Consider the following 22367-nt stretch of genomic DNA (forward strand, 5'->3'; position numbering starts at 1 on the left):
TTTCCTTGGGAGACAGTTAGCAATATCATCTGGCAATTAAGAAGAAAACGAGAGAGAAATGGAAAAGCCAATTACCTCTCAGAGTTAGCTAAAGGCCATTTAAACAGTGTGCCCATGACATAATAATGTTTATTGTAAATATTATAGTCAGAGCCGGAGTGAGCCTGGCGTGAGAGGGAGGGAAAAATGGCATCAGTCTGAGACAGGGAATAATTTATTAAGATCTGAGATGCGCCAATTATGTGGAAAGGACCAAAAAGAAAAAAAGAGAAAAAATCACACTCTCCAGGAACCGCATACATGATTGCAATCTTGATTAAATCCCCCTGGATCTAATGAGTTGATTTTCTGCTGTTAATATTGCATTGGCTGATGATGGATTCGTTAAGATAATGGAACGGAGCTAAAATATAAATGACTCCCTGTCAAGGAGCAGATTTTTGTCATTTTGCGGCTGACACCTCCACCGTGGGGATTTGCTAAGGCTCTTTTTTGAGCCCAGATTGGCCAGATCTGGAATACTAATTTTCTCCTGCCAAGGCTCATGATGCCAAAGCACACCCCCCCCCCCCACACACGCTTGGTAAATATCCCCTTTTTCATCTGAATAAAGGCAGCTGGGATGAAACATTACATGTGCATGTCTGTTTCATACTGGCTAATAAAGACCATTTACAACCCGAGATGTTTTCAGCGTAAACATTTTCATTCTTTCCCCACCTTTTGTTGTTTTTCAAACCGTAATGATCCACAAAAGAAATGTGTGAGTGGATGAAAGCCATCGGGTGCTGATGAACTGGTTGTATTGACTTGTCTCTGGAGATAAATAAATGTTGCGGCCCGACTCTGGTGCAGATCTAGCCTGTTGCATCCGCCTCACTTCATATTAAATGGCCTGTCACTTAGGCCAACAAGATACATGAAATGTGCTTCGTGTAGCATATTGATCTCTCGCTTTACTTAAGTCACACGAGCAGGTTATACAGATGTGTAGATGAAAGTTAATGCAAAAAGCATTTCTCTAACCAAAGCTGGGAATTAGTGGAGATTATATGTTCTGGCATTGATAGCGGTGAAGTAGCGATCATGAATTACGGAGTGAAGGTGGGTAACATGGCTAATCAAATGTACCACAGAGGTTCTCGGTGAAAATTTATTAAAAAGTTCTGTAAGCGGCTGATGTACTGTATGAACTATCTAGGTGTAATTATAACAATTTGCTCTTGGCGAGATTAAAAATCGTATTAAAGTCAACATGAAATTCGGTTTGCTACCCTTTTTCCCACTTATGTATTTTTGAGTGTAAAAGGATATTTTGTTTATTGGGAATTAATTTCAGCGCTCCATATCAGGATGGAAGTGTTTGGTGGAAGTGGTTTAGTTCAGTGGTTTTCAACCTGTGGTCCGCGGCCCCCTAGTGGGCCGCGGTGGTATTGCAGGTGGGCCGCCAATTATTTTCTGTTCATTTCCAGTCCATTCTAGGGCTGTGCGATTAAAAGAAAACGTCCTAAAATCACGATTTGAGCGTGCGCATATGCCTAACTCCAGGTTCACACACTGTCTGTGATGCGCCTTTTTTCTGAGCCAATGTTGACGGATCAGAGCGTTCTCACTGCGGTAAAAGGCTAGAAATAAAAACGTGCGAAAATAATTCATGTCTAACACATGAGCATAGAGTGAATTTGTTAGTGAACAGGATGCAGTTTAAGTGAGAGGAGACACGTTTTAAGTGTGCACACTCTCTCCTCGCAAAGTAGCAAGCACGACCGGTTTTGTGACAGAGCAAAGGAAATCTGCTGCGAACAGAGAGATTCGCACTCCTGCATTATTTTAATGTGCTTTCGCGTTATATTTATGCGCTCTCACTGCTGACCGCATACACATACTGTATACACACTGCAAACACCTGAGGCACCGCTACAATTAATGAGCTCTATGAACAATGCATGGCAAAAAAGAAAAAAAAGTCCCTGTATACAGGATTTTTTTTTTTTTTTGCCATAAGTCTATAAAAAATTTTTACATCTTCACTATAGGGATAATTTTGACTTATGTCTGTTCTAGAGATGTTACAACTTTTTGATAAAGCTCTGATTGGTTTTCTTTTGGAAATATGTTTCAAATTAATCCTGAATGCGTTCATGACTGTAAAAGCACAATTGCAAAATTGATCAAAAAATCGCGATAGTTTTTTTTTTTTTTTCCATATCGCACAGCCCTAGTTTATTCAATAAATATAGTTTAAAATCTAGCTTCTGAGTACTAAGTTATTAACCCAACAATAGCGGGGTCAGTTAATTTTTTTGAAGTGGGCCGCGCAAACATATGTGTTTGGTTGTGTGGGCCGCGAGTTGAAAAAGGTTGGGAACCACTGGTTTAGTTCGTCAGCCCCTGCTGGTATGTGAGTGAACTACACCATTCTGACTGGTCTGTGAATTCTGATTAAACAAATTAATAAATTAGTGCTGACAAATGATTAATCGCGATTAATTGCTTCCAAAAGAAACGTTTTTGTTTGCACAATTATATATGTTTGTACTTTGTATATTTAGTATGTTTGTTTAAATATACACACACAAATTTTTTTATTTATTCACACAGAGACAGTTTTCCAGTATTATTAAGAGATAAAATATTTATTTTAATATCATTATAATATGTCATTATATATGAATTTTTATTGCATGTTTTGAAATTATTTGTGTGTTTTCTGGTTTCATTTTATTTTAAGTTTTTTTTATTAGTCATTTTTGTCATTTTTAATCATGTCAATATATAGAAAATATACAGTATTTATTTACGTTTTGTGTGTGTGTGTTTTAAAGTTGAAAAAAGTTCCTCGGAGACTATCTGTAATACAATATTTTTTTTTAATTTATTTTTTTTAATTAACATTTATTTCAAGTAACAAAATTATTTTATATGGTTTTAGTTTTACTTTTAGTTAACTATAATAACTCTAATAAATACTATATATTCTCTCATTATTGTACATTTTTCAATGGGTCCCAGTTTTTTTTTTTTTTTTTTTTTAATTGTGTAATAAATAGCGAAGACTAAAGGCCAGTATTTAAAGCCTGTATTTAGAAGTACATACGGTCAGTTTTGATTTCATGTTGGTCACGAGATGAGCTCACTTCCCGTCCCGTCTTTGCCTTTTCTCCCGATCCTCTTTATCGCAAAAGTGGTCGGTTTTCATGCTCTCGCTGACCTCGGCTCCCCCACCCGACCCCCTTCTCTTTTTTGTCATATTACCGGGGAAACAGTGTGATAGAAGCACACCCCCGGCCCTTTCTTCCATGTGTCACTTTTTTTGTCTCGTTACATGGTTTTGCTAAAAAGTTCTTTAATCAATCAAGTACGAGGCAGAAAATAGGCTTTGTCACGGCTGGGCCCGGGGTCGTGTGATGCTCGCTTTGCACTGTGACAGCTCCTCAAAAGGGCCAGAAAGGAATATTTTAAGAGGAAAATAGTGGTTTCCATGGTGCCTGCACTTGTTGCACATCACTCACCATTCTTCGCTCCCACGTGAGTGCTGGATTTCAAAGAGATGGACGACAAAAATTAGGGCAGGAGGGCAGGGTGGGGTGCAGAGGTAGCTGCCCCTCGGCCCAGTGTCCTTCTCTCCAGCAGGCAGCGGAGAATAGCATTGAGAAGTGACAGCAAAAAGGGGGGCTTTCTCGCCTCTGTCAGCTCCGCATAAGCAGGGCTATTAAGTAAATGTTCGATTTTTCATTGTGCCACAGGCGTTGAATAGCGACTCAGAGGGGAGTACGTAAAGAATGAAAAGGTCTGAGCCAGGGAGGAAAGACTGCTCGCTTTAATGGCTCCCAAAGTATGTCATCTGAATCATGTAATTAGTGATTAGCTTTTATTTGGGCCGAGTCTGCGTCCACCAGAAAGGGTTGGCGAGTTTCTAATTTTATAAGTTACAAACACAGCCAGGAAATGGAAACAATGGATCGGCCATAAATCCTAACTAAGAGGACAGAGGATTGTTATCTCAAGCTGCTTTGTATGCTACTTTGAATGTGTATGTTCCTGTTTTTAATTATTAAACCTACAAGTCCTCTGTGGATTCTCTGGGAGCAGCTAACTTCGCTTTCAGGATAGGAAGCTGTCATGTAAGAGTTTTGTCATGCACACGGACTCTGGGGGTTTAACGAAAATCAAGTTCTGTGGAAGAAATCTTTAATGGATGTTTTCTTCAAGGTGTGAGAAGCACATTAACAGAACTTGCTCTCCTGGTTTGTGTGCATAGAAGTATATTTCATGCCTGATTTGATCTGAGCACGATCATATGGCGAGACCGATTTCACCTTTCGATGCTTTTCTGTTTGTGAAATGACTTAATAAGGCCAAGTTTTTATGTGTGTGTGTCAGGGTTACTTTAAACAATTTGCAATCATTTCCACAGTATCATCTCCAGTCACAATAACAAACAAGGTTACTGCTTCCCTTCTACGCTTCTTGTCATGTACATGACCGTTTTGCTGTTTCCAGTGCTTAGAGAAGTGCGGCGCTCATCACTTTCTGTTGGTTTAACAGGTGTCGCTGCTTCCGTGTGGGTTTGTTAAAAAGTACACCACGCTCTTGATGGAGTTACTTACTAACCCACGGTGGGTAACTGTGACGGCAAGGGAAAGGTAGCATCTAAATGTCATGTTTTCATGTCAACTGTCCGCTGCATAATTTCCCCCCTAAACGAAGCCCAGTCGTATGTGTCAATAATTGGTGAGCTAGTTTGTCTTTGAGATCCTTGGCAATCTGCTGTCAGTCTTCAGTAAAGGTTAAGGGGGTGCTGGGATATCTTCCTTGATGGCGTTTTATCATGCGAAGCATGCCCTGTTTCCTGATGAATATATTAAAATTATTACTGTGCAAACAGACTTTCTAATTACTGACCTGCTTGCCATTGTACTCTGCGTTCTTTCTTCGTGTTTTTTCCCCTCTCTCTCCCTCGCTCACTCTCTCTCTCTTTCTTCATGCCTTGTTTATTTATCTGCACCAGTGAATACAGAATAGTCAGAGCAATGTCATTTCCATCCACATGAAAATGATTTTGAAAATGCCAATCTTGCCTATTATACAGTGTAATTACAAGTCTGTTTTTTTATCGTATCTTTAACCAGTGGGGAGACCCTTGAGAGGGTAAATATCTCATCTATGCTCTGTTCAAAAACCTAGCGAGCTGCCTACGGAGGCAGCATTGTGAGGCGTTGCAAAGGGTAGGTAACTTAATTATGCTGCCTTGTTTTAAGTCAGTGTTATTTGCAGAGAAGGCAATCCCATAATGCATTGTGACAAGCTCAATGCAAAAATGGCAGACAAATGTTTATAAATTAACTATTGAATTATTTAATTCAATGATAACCCCCCCCCAAAAAAAACAAAACTATACAAATAAAATGGATTGTTTTATCCCATTTGTACTTTTAAATGTTATATTGTCAAACTAAATTTGAGTAACCCATTTGGAGGGCTATTTGTGGGCTGCTTTGTAGAGTTCCTTATGATGTTCCGAGATGGTTTGGATGCTCCTTTAGAAAGTGGCTGTTTATAGGCATTAGGCAGTAAAGCAACTCAGTTGATGTGTTTAGAGGCAAACAAGGTAAATCTGATATATATAACCTTGTTTTTTCTCACATTAAAGTTACGTGATATCGGAGGTCTGTATCAAAACAGACCTCAGAGTGAGATGCATCACTGTCTACTACCTTGTTAGGGAGCATTTTAGTAATAATAGAAACTTTTAAAATATCTAATTTAGAACAGCCAACATTACCAGCAACTCAACAGAGAGGCAACAGAGACCCAACTGAAGTTTGATGTTAGCATTTTCAAATTGCAAATCATCTATAGTGTCCACGGGCATGTTGCTGGTGTAACCTGCAGTACCACAACAAAAGCCGAAGAAGAAGAAGGTGTAACATTAAAATATATTAAAGTGCACATAATCACACACAAAACTCAAGTACATACGGAGGGAGGGATACTAGTAGACCAATCACAGCGATTACGGTCTGCGTTGAATTGACGCGCTGTTAGATTTTTGGAGAGGTGCACATCAGGCTACGGCATAAGGGAGTGCGTCTATGTGTACACTACAGTGTAGGTCTGACGCAGAAGTTTAAATCAGTTTTTAGGCATAAGAATACAAATACTGGAAACTGTACTATTTTTAATTGCACAAAACTATTTTATCGAAACTTTTTCAAAACTTTTCCACCTCTATTACAAAACCTGAGTTGCCTCAATGCCTACTACATTGGGAGCATCTTAAAGGTACAATTTGTAATATATTTGCAGTAAAATATCCAAAAACCACTAAGCTAGTGTTATATATTTTGTCCAGCTGATTACTAACAATATCTCTAATGTTTTCAACTACTTGTAAATCAAAAGAAAAGACGTTAGTTACCCTTTGTTACCACCTTTACTGACGTAGAAACCACATGATTACCTTCGTGGAAAAATGCGGAAGTAGCTTCGCGACAAACTTCAACTAGAAAGAGATGCCGATCTTGCTTGTGTTTTACTCGACAGTTGAGTTGTTTTGATTTGTATCTTTAAAGAAAATGTATGCTATGATAACTATCAATAAGATTAATATTATGGGGCATATACGGCAAACTTGATCATCGCGTCTCTAGACCAGCGCGAGGACGAGTCTGATCCATCGTCTAATCGCGTCTTTGCATTGACTTTGTATGTAATCTACTCGCGCAAATCGTTGAACTCGCGTTTAATCCATGATTTATCTTTCCATATGATTGATGGCCGTCAGTGGTTGGGTAGAAGACAACACATCCCATCATTCCATGCTCCTTCTTAGCGTCATCAAACCACGCGATTGTTATTGTTTTGATAGTACGCCCTCTCGTGCCAGGTCCTACAACCTGTACCTTTAATTATCATGGAACCTGATAAGTGACTTTTTTGGTATGACTAACATTGCCAGCAACTCTAAACACTGCACAAATGGCCCTTCAGAGGAGAAACTCAACTTCAGTTGGATTTTAGCATGTTGCTAAGCTAACAGTGTTACAATTTTATTATTATTATTATTATTATTATTTTATTTTTTATTTTTTTTACAGATGTGAGTACTTTTATAAAGAAACTTACCCAGAATGATCTACGACACATAATTGGGCAGAATGAAGAGATCAACATGCATTATATCACGTTAAATAACTTTGCCCGGATGGGGTAAAGGTGTGTCTTTTATATTTGCAAGAATGTGGAATACCACACTTTCTCATGTGTGAAAGAGAAAAAAAAACTTGGCAAATGCTCTCAGCTGATCATTGTAAATCTCAAACATGCACTTGATTAGCCTCTCTATTATGTTTGTGTTCTTTTCGCATTGGTGAAGAATGTGAAATATGGGGAGGTTGAAAAACACATTCCTCGCAGTTTCAGGCCAGCTTTTGTTCTGTTTTCTTCTCAGCAGGTTTCTCGAGATCCAAAGACATAAAATTCAACGTTTTCTTTGCTGTCTTTTATAACGTACACCCTGTCATGGCGTGCGTATGACGTGAGCTGGCGTGTGCGCCGTGCCAAACGTGTTATTAAAGTCACCTATTTACCGGCACATTCCGCCCGCGCCACTTCATGCAAAAGGGCAAGCCTGTTGTTTACTCTGCGCCGGAGATGTTGCACAGGGGTTTGATCTGGGGAGTTGATAGGAGCGGCAATTTAAAGAGAGGACACTGCAGCTCCCAACAAAAACAATTAAAGGAAAATGAAAGGCAGCCCCTACGGGTTAAAAATAGAAAATTAGCAACATGGATGCTGGAATGCACAGCTCCCCCTCATCCCAAACTTACGGGGCCTACATTGTTATGTACGATCAGATCTGCCAGTTCCTCCTCTAAGCTCCTTGTCACATTTTGACTTAATGAAGTGCAACTTAGAAGGGAATTGGGTTCATCATGCTAGTCGCACGATGCTCCCTTGTTGTAGCAAACAGGGGCGGCGTGGGACCAGAGCGCTACAGCGCGAGTCGTTATCATTCCGGTCAGTCTGTTTAACACAAAATTAAACAAAGAACTAATTAGTGACTCATGAATTAATAACTGCACTGTTGCCGAGTAGAAGTTAGGTTGCTGAGGGGAGATATAAAATAAGTAGGAAGATCAGGTTAGAATTATTATTACTTTTTCGGTTGCTCGTGCTCTCAAGGTTAGGAAACTTTGCCGGTTGCCACATTCTCTCATTTGGGTGTTTGTTTTTTCCTATGTGTGTGTGTGTATTAACTTTTCTTCACATGAGTGGCTAAACTTAAAGACTCCATTACATCTCTTGTCAAGGGCAGTTTACTTGCTTATGTTGACATATGAATTAGAGAGTGTGGGTGGGGTTTATAAAAACGTCATCATACTTTTTGATAGCCAACTGGTTTTAGTTACGTCACTTAGTGATAAACTGCAAATTGCTACTTTTTAGCTGGTCACAGAGGGAGGGGCTTTCTTATTAGATGGCATCTGATTGGATAAAAATATGTGCAGTGCAGGATGAGTCATCAATGTTTTGGGTGCGTCTTTCTGTTAGAGAAAGTCTGCAAATTGTGTAATGTGTTACAGTAGGTCATTGTGTAGGTGTATACTAGCATATATATGGACAAAACATGAACTAAAAGCCACGAAACAGCTTTGTCTCTGTAATGAAAATATCAGTTTATTAAATTGATTATGGTTAAAATGAAAAAGATTACAAATTACAAGACTAGGCTTGTTAAAGTTAAGGTAATCTTTTCAGTGTTAAAATACTTTATTCTAATAAAAAAAAAAAAAGTCTCCTGAAAAAAAGTAACCCACCTATCAACACATTGCTTTCTTTGTTTTAACAACCCCAAACAGCTGACATATCAACTCTGCTTTAACCAATCATGTGAGTTTAAGGCGGAGCTATCATTATGCTTGACCAATAGCATTTAGGGTAAGTGTTTTGGAAACCTGTTTGAAACATTAATTAATTAAAGCTATTTTTGCAGTTCCAGTTGACGTCCTTAGTAGCACGAAAATGAGACTGTTCTCCTTTAAACAAACATTAAAGTGATACAATTATGTTACAGAGTGACTAAGAATTACTCTGCTGTGTGCTCATCTCATAGCGTTAAACAATGCTTATCTCGCTCTCTCATCCACGCTCAGTTAGGCTCTGCTGTTCAAACCACATATATCACCAGACATCTCATCATGGATGTTTGCTTACAGAGAAATCAGAAGAAAGTGGTCACAGTTGGCTTGGCTTTACTGCCCAATGTAATATGAGTGTTGTGCTGGCCTTGGTTAATGCACGCCGGCCAAGGTCATAGTGGCTAATAAAATCCTCCCTCAATCAGATTTTAGGATTACTGATTCTAAGTAAATTATCATCGGCAAGCCACGTTAGAATATTTGCGAAAAACTGGCTACTGATGGCACACCTGCTCTCCTGGGCTGGGATGAAAAATGTGAGGGGGGTGTGTGGTGGGTTTCTGTCACCTGTCAGTCCCCACCAACTGCGACACCATACAGTAGTATTCTGTGTGTATGCAATGGGTCACAACGGGGGCCATTTGAGAGCCTTTTGTTCAGTCAGCACTGAGTTTCTGCACCCAGAATGCTAAGGGGGGAGACATATCTCCACATTAAGACACTCAGCCAATATACTCTCAGTGTGGATATGGGGGTATTAATGGAGTGTTTTATGTAATACCGGTAAATAGAGGTTTGGATTTTATTTACTCTGAAGTGTTTTTTTCCTCTCTGTCTTGCAGATGAAGTAATCCTGTGAGTGGAGTGACTTGTTCTGAAGAGAAAGGTAGGAGAAGCATGCACGTTGACTGATGGTTCATGTTCAGAATATATACATGTTTTTTATTCATATATTTATGGAAACAGCCTGGTGCAATGACTGCATTTAGTTATTTATGCTAATCTTTTTGTGCTCTCTATGTAACATAAAAGGAGAAATGTAAAAAAAAAAAAAAAAAAAAAAAACACAAGTTCGCAAGTTTTGGGTTGGATTAAAAAAAAAGTTTTTGAAAGAAATGTCGATCACACTTTATTTTATGGTCCAATTTTTGCCATTTTTAAACCATTAACTCCGACTTTGACTGTGTATTTGGTGGCAAAGCTGAATTGTAGAAAATAGAAAATAGAAAACAGTTATATATATATATATATATATATATATATATAAACAGTTTTATATATATATATATATATATATATATATATATATATATATATATATATATATATATATATATATATATGCCATCAAAAAAGTGTCCTTTTTGATGGCATCCTGGCTGAATAGAAGAATTAATTTCTAAATAAATAAATAAATAATGCCACACTTTTGAGCAGTATAGAAACTCTCCATTTAAATGATCCGGTTGCAGAGGTTTTAAGAGAAAAATAAATAAAACATGATTCATATTGACAACTTTTATTGAACTTCATCATATTTATATTGAGCTTTGCATGCTTTCTGAAGTATGAAAGTTTTGTCGTTCTCCTTTCACAAAATAAAGTCATACAGTGAGTGATTACATGTCGGTAAAATGTTAATTTCCCATTTTAGGCTTCAAGGCGATGCTGTAATATATTGCTAACTTTCATTGTTGCTCTGAGGTTGCAGCGTTTGTTAAAAGTGCATGCAGCTTAGCACACAGTTTTCCATTATCATCATGTTTAGCACTTGACAGCTGCCATCTCGATGAGCATAAGATGCCACAAATGATTAATACAGCTCATGGAAGTTTCTGGACAAAGTTAAGAGCATAAAGATTTGCTCTCTGGGATGAATGACACTCTTTTCCGTGGCTTTGCCCGTGGCTCCTGAGTCAGCAGCGATCTCAGCAGAGAGGAGTGATGTTGTGCGTTGTCTTGTGTCAGTCTCGGGGTCATCCCCATGTCCAGGGGGTGCTGGCCTGACCATGATACGCAGCTCAGAGAAACCAACACCCCTTTGTCCTGCCAGTGTCTTTCAGCACAGGGCAAAATACACACTTGCAGCATCAATCACAGGCAAACTATGTCTAAACAATGTCTCGGCAGCCACCGGCAGTCATGCATGGCTGGGCAGGGAATGGAGAGAGAACAACACAGATCATGCTCTTTGTGTCAGGCGATATGTGGATGAGATGTTCTCCGATTCAGACATCTTTGTTCTTTAGAGCCTTTAAAAAAAAATCTTGTAAGATAACAGCGTTTGGTAGTGGTAGGCGCTAAGAGTCGTGAGAAGGGTATATGTCACAATTTTTATTATTATTATTTTTTTAAATTCAACATTTAAAGATTTAATAAATTGATAAAAAAATATATATTATTAAATATGTTAGTTGTTTCACTCCTGCTATAACCAACAAATCAATCATTGAATTTCATGCAATATTTTTAAACGGCACATTACTGCTGTTGCATTGCATATACCATCATATCCAAGGCTGCTTTCAAGTCAAAGCAATGTTTTTCTGCGTCTCGGTCTAATAAGCCAGATGCTTTAGGAGTCCCTCTTCGCATTCAGACATAGGACAGTGTGCCAAGCTAGGCAGCCCCAGCATCATGACCCAATTCTCTCCTCATTGCAACCTGAATGGCTGGAGTATAGTTAGCTTAATTGGGTTTTGATATATTTAATTCGGCTAATCAGCCAAACTGGCTCCAACATGGGGCCTTGCATGCCTTTTCCCTTCCCGAAAAGCTCCCAGAGACCAGGCGGGTGGAGCGCAGAAGCCTCCCAGAATGGATTCCCTCTCAAACAGTGGGAAGAAAATTAAACTGCCAAATTTGTTTTTGTTGGTTCAGGCCTTCTGCGGGGAGTTGGAAGGCTTTTAATTGCGCTTGCTGTGAAGAATTGGATGAGCTGTTTTTAAGACAACAAAAAGCAGGCTCTGTCTCGCTAGACCGCCGAACTGGGCTGTTTTCAGAGATCGCTTGGGTCAAATGTAGCGCAAAGACAGATTGCGGAGACTATTCTCTCTTATTTAAGTAATTACAGACATTGATATATTAAACCCTCTTTTATAGGGCTGAAGAGAGCATCTATCTGCTGAGTTAACAAGTTACATTGTCAGCTTACTTTTCTTGTTTTCCTTTGGTATATCAGTCCAAACTGTGATAACAAAAAAGCCATCACCTCTATTGTATGTCGTCGCCTATTTACTTTTTCTCTTTTTCCCTTCGATTTTTTTGGCCTTTGAAATTTTTTCCAGTGTGTCAAAACAAGAAGAGGTTACATGGAAACGGCAGCCCTGTGTAAATATTTATGATGTAACATCTCCATGTGAATAGACTTTCTCTCTGGCCCATCCATCAAACCCGCCACCTCCTCAAATCGCCCCCTCAACCCCCCAACGCCCGGCCGCCACTCAGGCCGCAGGAAGCCAAGACAGGAGCATCGCGTTCCCCTCGCGCTCAAAGTAATTGATTTTCTTTTGAACCGGGGCCTCCGGGCCGCCACATCTTTTGAGACTGTGGTCTCTTGCCTTTCATAAGCCCTGAAACTTCAAAGCCTAAAGGGCTTTTTGTCTCAGTGGTACGTCCACTGGCCCTTAAAATGGTGCAACAGGGAAATGTGATGTAGGTCAAATTACAGCAGTTGCGCTTATAAAAAGTGAAATTTCTTAGCATATCAACGGAAGGCCTTGGTTACCTCTCATTCTAGATGGATCAGTCCAAAGTTAACACATGCCAAATGCAAAATGGGATTTGATGATTAAATACCACAAGTGACTTGCAACTTTTTTAATACATGGCTTTAATTTGAAATATAAGACTGACCCTCGCTGATGTCAAGTTTTTTTTCTTTCCTGTCAACAAAAACATACTAAAAAGTGATTAATATTATGTATAATATAATACGTACTTTATCAATTTAATGTATTAATTTATTATAATTTATTATTAAATAATAATCACTAATTCTTGGCCAATATATTTTCTTGACCATTAATTAATTTTGTATTATATTCAAATCAATAAATTTATAACCAGCATTTCCCTCACATTGTCCACCACTTTTCACAAATGAATTCTGGGTCTCTCTGCAAAGGATACATGCAATACCACTATAGATTTTGATGAATATGTGGAAAAATTTAAGGGATAGTCCCCCAAAAAACATTTACTTACTCTTATGTTATTCCAAACCTGTATATCTTCTGTATAGTAAATGATGACAGAATTTTCTTTTTCGGGTAAGCTGTCTTTTACCGTTTGAAACAGACTTCATGCCTGGAGCGCATTTGCAAAGTTTTACCATTTTGCCTTCAGCAGCTCACTAGATTTTGGAACGGAGCAATCTCCTTTGGCAAAATTCCTGGAAGTTTGTCTCTTTACAAATCCTTATGTCAATTATGCTATTGCAAAAAAAGCGTAACGAATGCAAACAGATATAGTGACAGAGGACATCATTGTGCAGAAATTCATCTGTTGCTTTTGGGCCTGGTGTAAACAGGTGTGGTTAAGTTGGCTTCTTCCCGGATGTGGTGGATTACAGCCATCTCCCTTTATGTAATTTCTCTCTGCGTTGGGTGGGAAATTAGGCATTGCAGTGTCCCTCAATAGAGCGACGTTACAGTGCCACTCTCTGCCTTTTTTATCAGAACAGACGGTTGCTAAGATGTAATTATCACCGTCTCTCCCTGATAGACTGTGCTGAGGACTGAAAAGGTAATATGGATTATCACAATAGTTCTACAGCTCAATACTGCTATCTAACTTTATCCATTTATCTGCAATGATGGGAATCCTTTGTGTTGTGCAGCGGTGTAGCATCTATCTAAATAATAAAGGCCATTGTCTCCCTTTTGAAGAGAAGGGATTGTCTTTTTAATTTCAGTGCCGTTTTATTATTGTTAATATTCAAGCTGTGGGGATGAAATTGAAATATTAAACCCAAAACATTAGTTGAAAGCCAGAGTAAGCTTAAGGAAGTGGAATATATAGCCATTTTTTTGTAATTACTTTTAATCAGCTGGCCTCAAGGTGATTTCTAGTGGGTGTGCTGCCCTCAAGTTCACCCAGATTTGACTAGCGTATATCTATTGTTTTAGCATTTAAAACCTAACAAGCTTCTTTTTGTGAAGAGATTTGCTTTATTAGTGGGCTTGTTCTACATTTTTTAAATAAGGTGAGTATTGTGTTAGGAAAAGGATGTAGCCACTGAGCATAAGTGAGAGCTCCTCTTTAATCTTTATCTGTCTTGTGTGTGTCTGCATTTGTGTGACACAAGGACAGTGGGAGCTTTTAAGAGCTCAGTACAGAATAGACAACACTCGTTTTCACCTCTTTCTCACATATTTGGAGTGCCTCTTCTCTCCTGGCAGATCTATTCAAGCTTTCAATACCTTTTTCTCCTTCTCCGTCCCTGCTCCTTTCTCAGCGAGCAGGAGGGTTTTACTTTACCCCTTTGTCATCCTAATTGATTGCATTAACCTTTTGAGTATTGAATTTCCCCTGCATCACACAGAGCACAATGTGGAATATTATCATAATCTCTCCTAGTAATGGACACAGGGCAATCAACGATGCTTTAGGAAAAGTACATCTTTGAAAGATGGAACGACGTATTATTTTCAATCAGACGGATACCCTGGACTGGCAGGCTTTGAGAAACTTTGACGCTCTTGTGAAGGGTTATGTCTTTCTGTGTGCCCGACAGTTGACACTTTGAACTGCGCAGTCTTTAAATCGCAAGACTGCTCGACTTAACAAAATCATTTTTTCTTAAGATCCCTCTTATCTTGATGATAATGACATATGTCAGCCCGTACAAGGAAAATTTGATTTAACATTATAGTAGAGCATAGTTGGGCATTATATTCCAATTACATCATCAAAATGGCTTTTTATTAAATAAAAGATTTTTTATAAATGCTTATACACATACCATCACTTAACTACAATAATCTATCTATCTGTCTGTCTATCTATCTGTCTGTCTGTCTGTCTGTCCGTCCGTCCGTCCGTCCGTCTTTGTCTGTATGTATATATGTATATACGTATGTGTATATGTATATGTACACACACATATGCATGCGTTTGGCGTGTGATCATTGGTGCGTTATTATGATTAAGAGCTTCCTGTGTGGGAAAAGAGACAGTGGTTGTCTATTGGTATGATAATTTGTGTTTGCATTGGTGTGGGTGTATGGCCCAGCCACCCGCTCACCTGAAAAGACCCCTGTTGTGTTTTTCTCTTACTGCTTGTTTGAAGTATTAGGGGTCAGGAGATGCTGGCTTTAAAGGCAAGATTATCCCTCGGTTTACTTTGCGATTGCTGGGGCACATCGTTTAATCCCTTTACCCTCTTTACATTGGCCTGTCAGCTTTTAGAGGGATGTTGAAGTTCATTTTCCTGTAGATGGTTTCAACAAGGAAGGTATATCGTAACAGTAAAATCACACCCATAGGGATATTTGTAAGGGTTTTTTCTTTCAGTAAGAAATAAAGTTTTTGTCATCATTTACTTGTCCTTATGTCATTTTAAACCTGTACTTCTTTCACTGTTCACAACACACTTTTTCATACAATGAATGTGGATTGTGAAGTCACACTCCGAAAATGATAAGAAAAGCTCAATAAATGTGTCATAAAAGTGGTCCAAATGACATGTGTCATTTTCCAAGTCCTCTAATGTCATAGTAAAACTTTATGTACGAATCGAACTGAGATGTAATTAGCATTTTACCAAAATTTCCCTTCTGCCAAAGCTCTCATTTGTGTAAGTTCAATATACAGGTATTCAATTTTAGCAAATTGTGATCAGTTATGAGAGACCTGATGTTGAGCATCATTAAATTTAAATCTAATGTGCCATGACGTGACATATTTGAATATATACCATATTTTCCAGACTATAAGTCGCACTTTTTTTCATAGTTTGGCTGGTCCTGCGACTTATTTATCAAAATTAAATTTGACATGAACCGAGAGAAATGAACCAAGAGAAATGAACCAAGAGAAAACATTACCATCTCCAGCCACGAGAGGGCGCTCTATGCTGCTCAGTGCTCCTGTAGTCTACACTGAGCAGCATAGAGCGCCCTCTCGCGGCTGGAGATGGTAATGTTTTCTCTTGGTTCTAAATAAATGCGACTTATAGTCCAGTGCAACTTATATATGTTTTTTTCCTCATCATGATGTATTTTTGGACTGATGCGACTTATACTCAGGTGCGACTTATAGTCCGAAAAATACAGTAAGTGAATTATTGAAGATTAAAATAAAGAGATGTCTTAAATATTTGTCTTTTCCTTGCAGAATGCTTCAGAAGAATGTTTTTATGGTGCTTTTATGTCATTTTTGACCTTGACAACTGCTGGTCACCATTGACATTATATATGAAATGAAAATATAAATCATGATGAAGAGCAGCATGAACATTCTGCTAAACTTCTCTTTTTGTGTTATAAAACATCATACATTTTTAATATCTGTTTCCAGAAAAGTTTTATATTTACAATATGATAAAGCTTCTGTAAAGATCCCCAAACAAAACATGCCGCACTAGTAAAATGGTTGCGTATGACGAGAAACGGTATCTGTTCACTGTAAGCCAGGCTAATGCTTTTGATTAAAATGGATAAAAGTCAATGCTTTGTCATGCCCCCTCATTAGAAGAATGGTGACATAAAAACATCCTTTCAACAAAAACACAGCTTCTATTCGTGATGGGGCATGGTTTGTTGAATTTCAGCATCCCAACAAAAGGCCACGTCTGTGTGTGGAGCTGCTGTACTCACAGCCACCTGGCTTCTCTCTCACTCTCTTTTGTATTTCAGGATTTATTCAACAAAACCCGAAAACTGGAGCGCTGCAAAAAGCTAAACTGACTTTTCAGGTTTTAATGGGAGAGTAAACAGCGGTACAAAGCATAAAATTAATTGATTGTTTAGCAACAAGGAGTCTGTGTTATCACGTTTCCCTGGTAACATGAAATTATTGTCTGGTTGCTTAGATGAATTGAAGCAAACCAGCCTTTAATTCATACCAACTCTATTATTATTTAAAAAAAAAAAAATTCAGACAGGAGAGAAAAAAATCAATTGAAAGGGACCCTTATGAGCAGCCAGAGCAGACTTATGATCAATAATTATTGTAAACAGGGATACAGTGTCTTGATTTGATGGCATGGGGATTGACGTTCAAACACACCAAATGCTCATATTTATAGAAAAAATGCTCAGATGATGAACAGCAGTGCCAATATCTAAATTTCAGCCGGCGCTTGGGTCACGGGGGCCATTTCGCATTAGTTACATGCAACATAAACTCCAAAACAAAATGGAGGTTTTGGGTGAACGATTGGTCAAGGTCAATTAATAACACGAAAACATCCCGCAGTGACTCGTCTCACTCCTGGGTCCACCGTCGCCGATGTCCGGTTAATGAACGTCATACACTAGTTTCACACAAATGTTCAATATACTGTATTGCTGTTTCACCGAGCAAGGTCAACCAGTCGATGAGTGTTATTTTTATACTCTGACAGTGAAAAATCCAGTCTGGGTGTCAATCGCTCATTCAATAGATCTGCTTCCTTTTCTGTAACTAAGCAAACTGAAACATACTGCTTATACTATTCATTGTGTTCCCTGTGGGTTGGTCTGTCAGATCGCACACCAACCCTCACATTTGTGCTGCCTTTTAAAGAGGAACAAACCGGGGACCAAAAAAAAAAAAAAGAAACATTGAGAAGTTTTGAAGGGTTTGGGAGTGAGTACATTAGAGGAACCTATTCATTACTCCAGCCTGTGTTGGCTGACAGGCCCCTTCTACATTAATATCAATTATCGTCTGATAAATTGCGCAAAACGGTCGGCACCGCATCGGTTTTCGTATATTTTAACCGCGCTGTCAAACCTACCAGTGTTGGATGTTCCTAACCCATCCTCAGATTTGCAGTTTGAGCTGAGAGCTGACATTTTCAACACACAGTGTCATATTTCCTGGCTTTGCCCAAACCAGCTGTCAGCTAGAGCAGGCTTAAACTCTTCACTTGTGTCTCAGGTTCTCTCAGGTCAAGACTAACAGCATGTTAGCGATTATACGTATACACACATTTCTCACACTTGGTAAATTCAGGCGTATTCCACATGCAGACGGTTGTTTGATTAGCTCCACCCAAACATTTATGACCTTAGAACTTTGTTTAAACAAAATGATCTGTTCATCTCTCTTCCTGTCTTTTTTTAACCCAACCCCCCCATTGCTCTTTTTCTCCTTACTCTCTCTGGGTAGTATTCAAAGACAGATATAGCAACAATCCTTATTGATCTAATCTGTTTACTGCATGCTATTTTCGATAGTTCCATCGAAAACTCCCTCCCTCCGCAAGCCCCACCGCCACCCACCGCTCTTCCCCCGTTTGCCTGACCTACATGGCGGTCACATGGCCTGCTTCCCTGGCCCAGCATTTTATGGAAAATCAGCGGGTGAGATAAAGCTGTGAGGTTTTAAGTGTTATCCTCTCTATCCTCTCAAGATGGCTGGTGTTGAAAGAGGCACCACTGTCACAAGTCAGGCCAATTTTGGGCCGCCTGTGACAGCTTTACTTCCACCATTGCCCTCTATTATAGTTTGATTGGATTTGTTTGGTTTCTGTTAAAGATTTTTGGCCTTTGTGTCAGTGTATGTCACGTTAAACAGAGTTCACACCAAAATGACAGTTCTGTCATTATTTACACACCGTCATGTTGCTCCAAACCAGTGTGAGATGTTTTCAGTAAAGCCCTGATTTCCTTTTTTACATGCAATCACATTGAACTGCATAGAATCATTGTTTTTTTTTTTTAAATCAGGAAAATGTCAGAAATATAGTCTAGATGACCAATACTATACTAATATTAAATCCACTTTTTTTTTAATTGATAATCCTCCTTTGCAAAAACTTGCTATCCACATTGAGTCGACGAATCAGGCTTATGTGAATGAATCATTCAGACCAAACTGAGTCAATTGATACATATTAAAAATGTAAATCAAAAGAGAGATTCTTTCAGACATTGCTGCTTTTCACATGAACATGCCAAGGAGATTTAGAGTCAAGACCTTTAGTGAATTACAATGTCTTTTTTTATAAATATGAATTACCATTCAAAAGGTTGGTACGATATTCTTAGTAAGAAGTCTCTTATGCTCACCAAGTCTGCGTTTATTTAATCAAAAATACACTTTACAGCAGTTCAAATTTAAATTACTGATCCATCCAAAATCTTTCTAATATGCTGATTTAGCATTTAATCATTATCGATGTTGAAAACGGTTGTGCTGCTTAATATTTTTTCTTGAAAACATGCTTTTAAAAATTCTTTGATGAATACAAATTCCAAAGGAACAGCACGCACACACACACACACACACACACACACATGTATATATGTACTGTATATAGTTTGACAAATTGCATGTTCCTCATTCATTCATTCATTTTATTAAAAAGGACAGACAGGATATCCTCTTTTTTTTGAGTGAACTGTACCTTTAAAACTGTCCAGTACTGCATGACAGTAGTCTGTAGTGCTTTCCATCTAGTGTAGGTGGGCCGGCATTGGATGATCCCAGTGCCAAGCCAGTGGCTAAAGTCCAGGCTAGAGCAGAGCAGCCAGTGCTTAGGGCTCGCTTTCATGCGGTGACCGAGTCCCCTTCACACTGTTGTCTGCCTGTAAATTTTCTGCTGCCCTTGCTGTTCAGCCAATTACACCAAAAGAGCTTTAGTGATTTTTTTTCCCCCTCCGCATCGTGTCGGGATTTATATATTTATTTATTTTACAGATGAATGCAAAGCATCTCTGAAGGTTAAAAAAATGCTGAATTTCACTGTGCCTATAATATAAACTTTTTCCAGCTCCTTAGCTCACAGTAGGACTGATCAATAGATGTCAGCTCTGCTTGCTAGTTTCAACAAGCATTTGTGTTACATAAATCATCTCTACCATGCTTTTATTTTCAAATTTAGATTTATCCAACTTGTTGTGCTTCTTTAAAGCAGCAAATAAGTAATTTTATTACAAGCTAACCTGTGGTGTACAAATGAAATAAAACTGTCGAATAAAACACTAACACGCTGACAAAGTGTACGAAAGAAGATTAATAAGTTTAGCTGAACATTTGTGCCTGTTCATACAGCTTCTTTCAAACTTTGGAGGCTAGTGATTGTTTATGCATGTTTGTGGTCAAAATGAAAGGCTTGGATTGCTAAAAAAAAATGAACATTAGGGAAGTGGGAAAATGTATCACTGTAGTCTATTCCGCCTGCTGGAATGACAGGCTTTCTACCTCACACCTTTGCTGATCTCAGATCTGTCTGTCCGGCTGATGTTGATCAGCATTGTTCTTCTCTTTCTGTCTCAGTAACAGAGTTTCTCATAAGGGGCCTCTCATCTGAAGGAGGGTAGTGTTTAACTTCTTAAAATGCCTTTTCTTTATGTGAACTGCTATGTTGCCACTGTTCCTTAAATAGAGCTTCAAAGGCTCATTTCCTCCTGAACACTATTTGTAGATTATTCTCTCTAATGCTTCAATGAAGTCAGTATCGAACTGCCTTTTTAGTGGACTGCACTTTAACCTCTGCGATAGCTTATTTTCTTACTGTGTGCCTGGTCTTATAGTAAACTATTAATTGGTGCATGTTTTGTAATCCTTAATCAAAATTTGGGTCCATTTCTCAAATGACTTTCCTTATTCTTTAAAGTTTTGAAAAGTCTACAGAGGAACGGAAAAAGTTTCATTTGGAAAGGTAAACAAGAAAATTACCCAGTGGGCTCGTATTAAGCGTCCTTAAAGATTTATGCTACATTTTAAATTCAAAGTTTTCCTTGTCTTCATATTAGAAAAAGCAAGAGTTGTAAAGTTAGCTCAGTGTTGCATTTTTAATAATTGCATAGGAAGTAGCCAGGCAAACAACGGGGAAGAATAGAGAATAAACAGTGAGAAAACTGCAGCGTAGAAAAACACATGACAAGCTGCGGGCGGCGCTTGGGGTGTAAGCACAGGTTTGCGGTAAGTCGTTCCGAGGCTAACTCAGGTCTGGACTGGGTGCCGAAAGCTCCACACCATCTGCATTTTGCTGTTAACGTGCCTTCACATCCGTGGGAGGATTAGTGGAAAATCCCCAGGTTTTTTCAGCCAGTTGACAAATATCAGATTTGTCTCTAAAAATTAGCTCCATCCATATCGCCCACCATATGACACACAAAAAAGATTAGCTTTAATACCCAGCCAGCTTGAGTGTGGAAAAAAGCAGATTAAAGTTTCAGTTTAGCAATATTTACCGAGCCTCTTCTATCGGATCCCGGCTCTGCATCGGGGCAGAGTCTTCCAGAAGCCGCTCTCCCCCACACCCACTCTCTCTCTCAGATGCGAGATGTTTGTCTAGCAACAATTAATGCCAATATTTATCTAATTCATCATCGCCCAATCCAATGCCTGAAGGTTGTCTTTTTAGGATATGGCTTTTAAACAAACACAGGGAGCAGTTAAAGAGCGTTAAGTGAATAAAGGCAGCAGGTGTCCTTTCAGATGGAGCTTTGTAGTCCTCCCAGGCTGCTGTGCTGTTGTTTTAGCCACCCATTGGTGTGGAGCAGGGGGTGGCTGGGAAACGGGCCTAGTAGGTGACCCAAGACCCCTCTACTGTCCCATTGTGAGCACTTTTGTGGAAAGGTAGCAGCAGCATTTGATGTCACTTTAAAAGAGTCAGTCCTACACATCACGGCATGGCGTGCCGAAACCCGTTCATCCGTAAGTCCCACGCAAATTTACTGTTTATGAATTTGTGTCATCATATACAGAGCTTTCGGTGGGTAAACATAATTTAAGCTGCGCGTTTCAAATCACCTAGAAAAGCAGCCTTTATCACACATTCTAGCAAAAAGAATTATAGCAAGGAAACAAATTGATGCCCAATGAGGCAAGTTGCAAGGATATTGGTTGCGCACGCATGATTGAACCCCAGCAGCTGTCATCGTTAGCAGGTACGGCGGATTTGAGCGTATTCCACAAGCATTTGCTCAGTCAATATGTTTCCCTTTGCCATTTAATTATCGTACTTGTGATCGAGGCGTCTAGGGGGAGAGCAGAGCTCAGATCCACCTGCACACAGGATGCTGGCTCGCTGCTCTCTTCCTGGACCACCTCCATACCCAGAGGTTGACTCCTCAATGCAGGAGCCCATAAATGAAATTAAGGTGTCAATTAGTCAATTATGGCGTAATAACTCGGAGGGCAGACGTTTAGAAGCAGAGCGTACCTCAGCTAAGTTCATTTCCTCTGGTCCAGGAGTCCTTCGTCCTGGCCGCACGTCACTCTTCCACCCAGAGCCGCTGAATAAAGCCTCTGCTCGGTTAATTTTATTTTCCGTCGGGTATC

Source organism: Carassius auratus, chromosome 23 (assembly GCF_003368295.1).
Source record: "Carassius auratus strain Wakin chromosome 23, ASM336829v1, whole genome shotgun sequence".
NCBI lineage: Eukaryota > Metazoa > Chordata > Actinopteri > Cypriniformes > Cyprinidae > Carassius > Carassius auratus.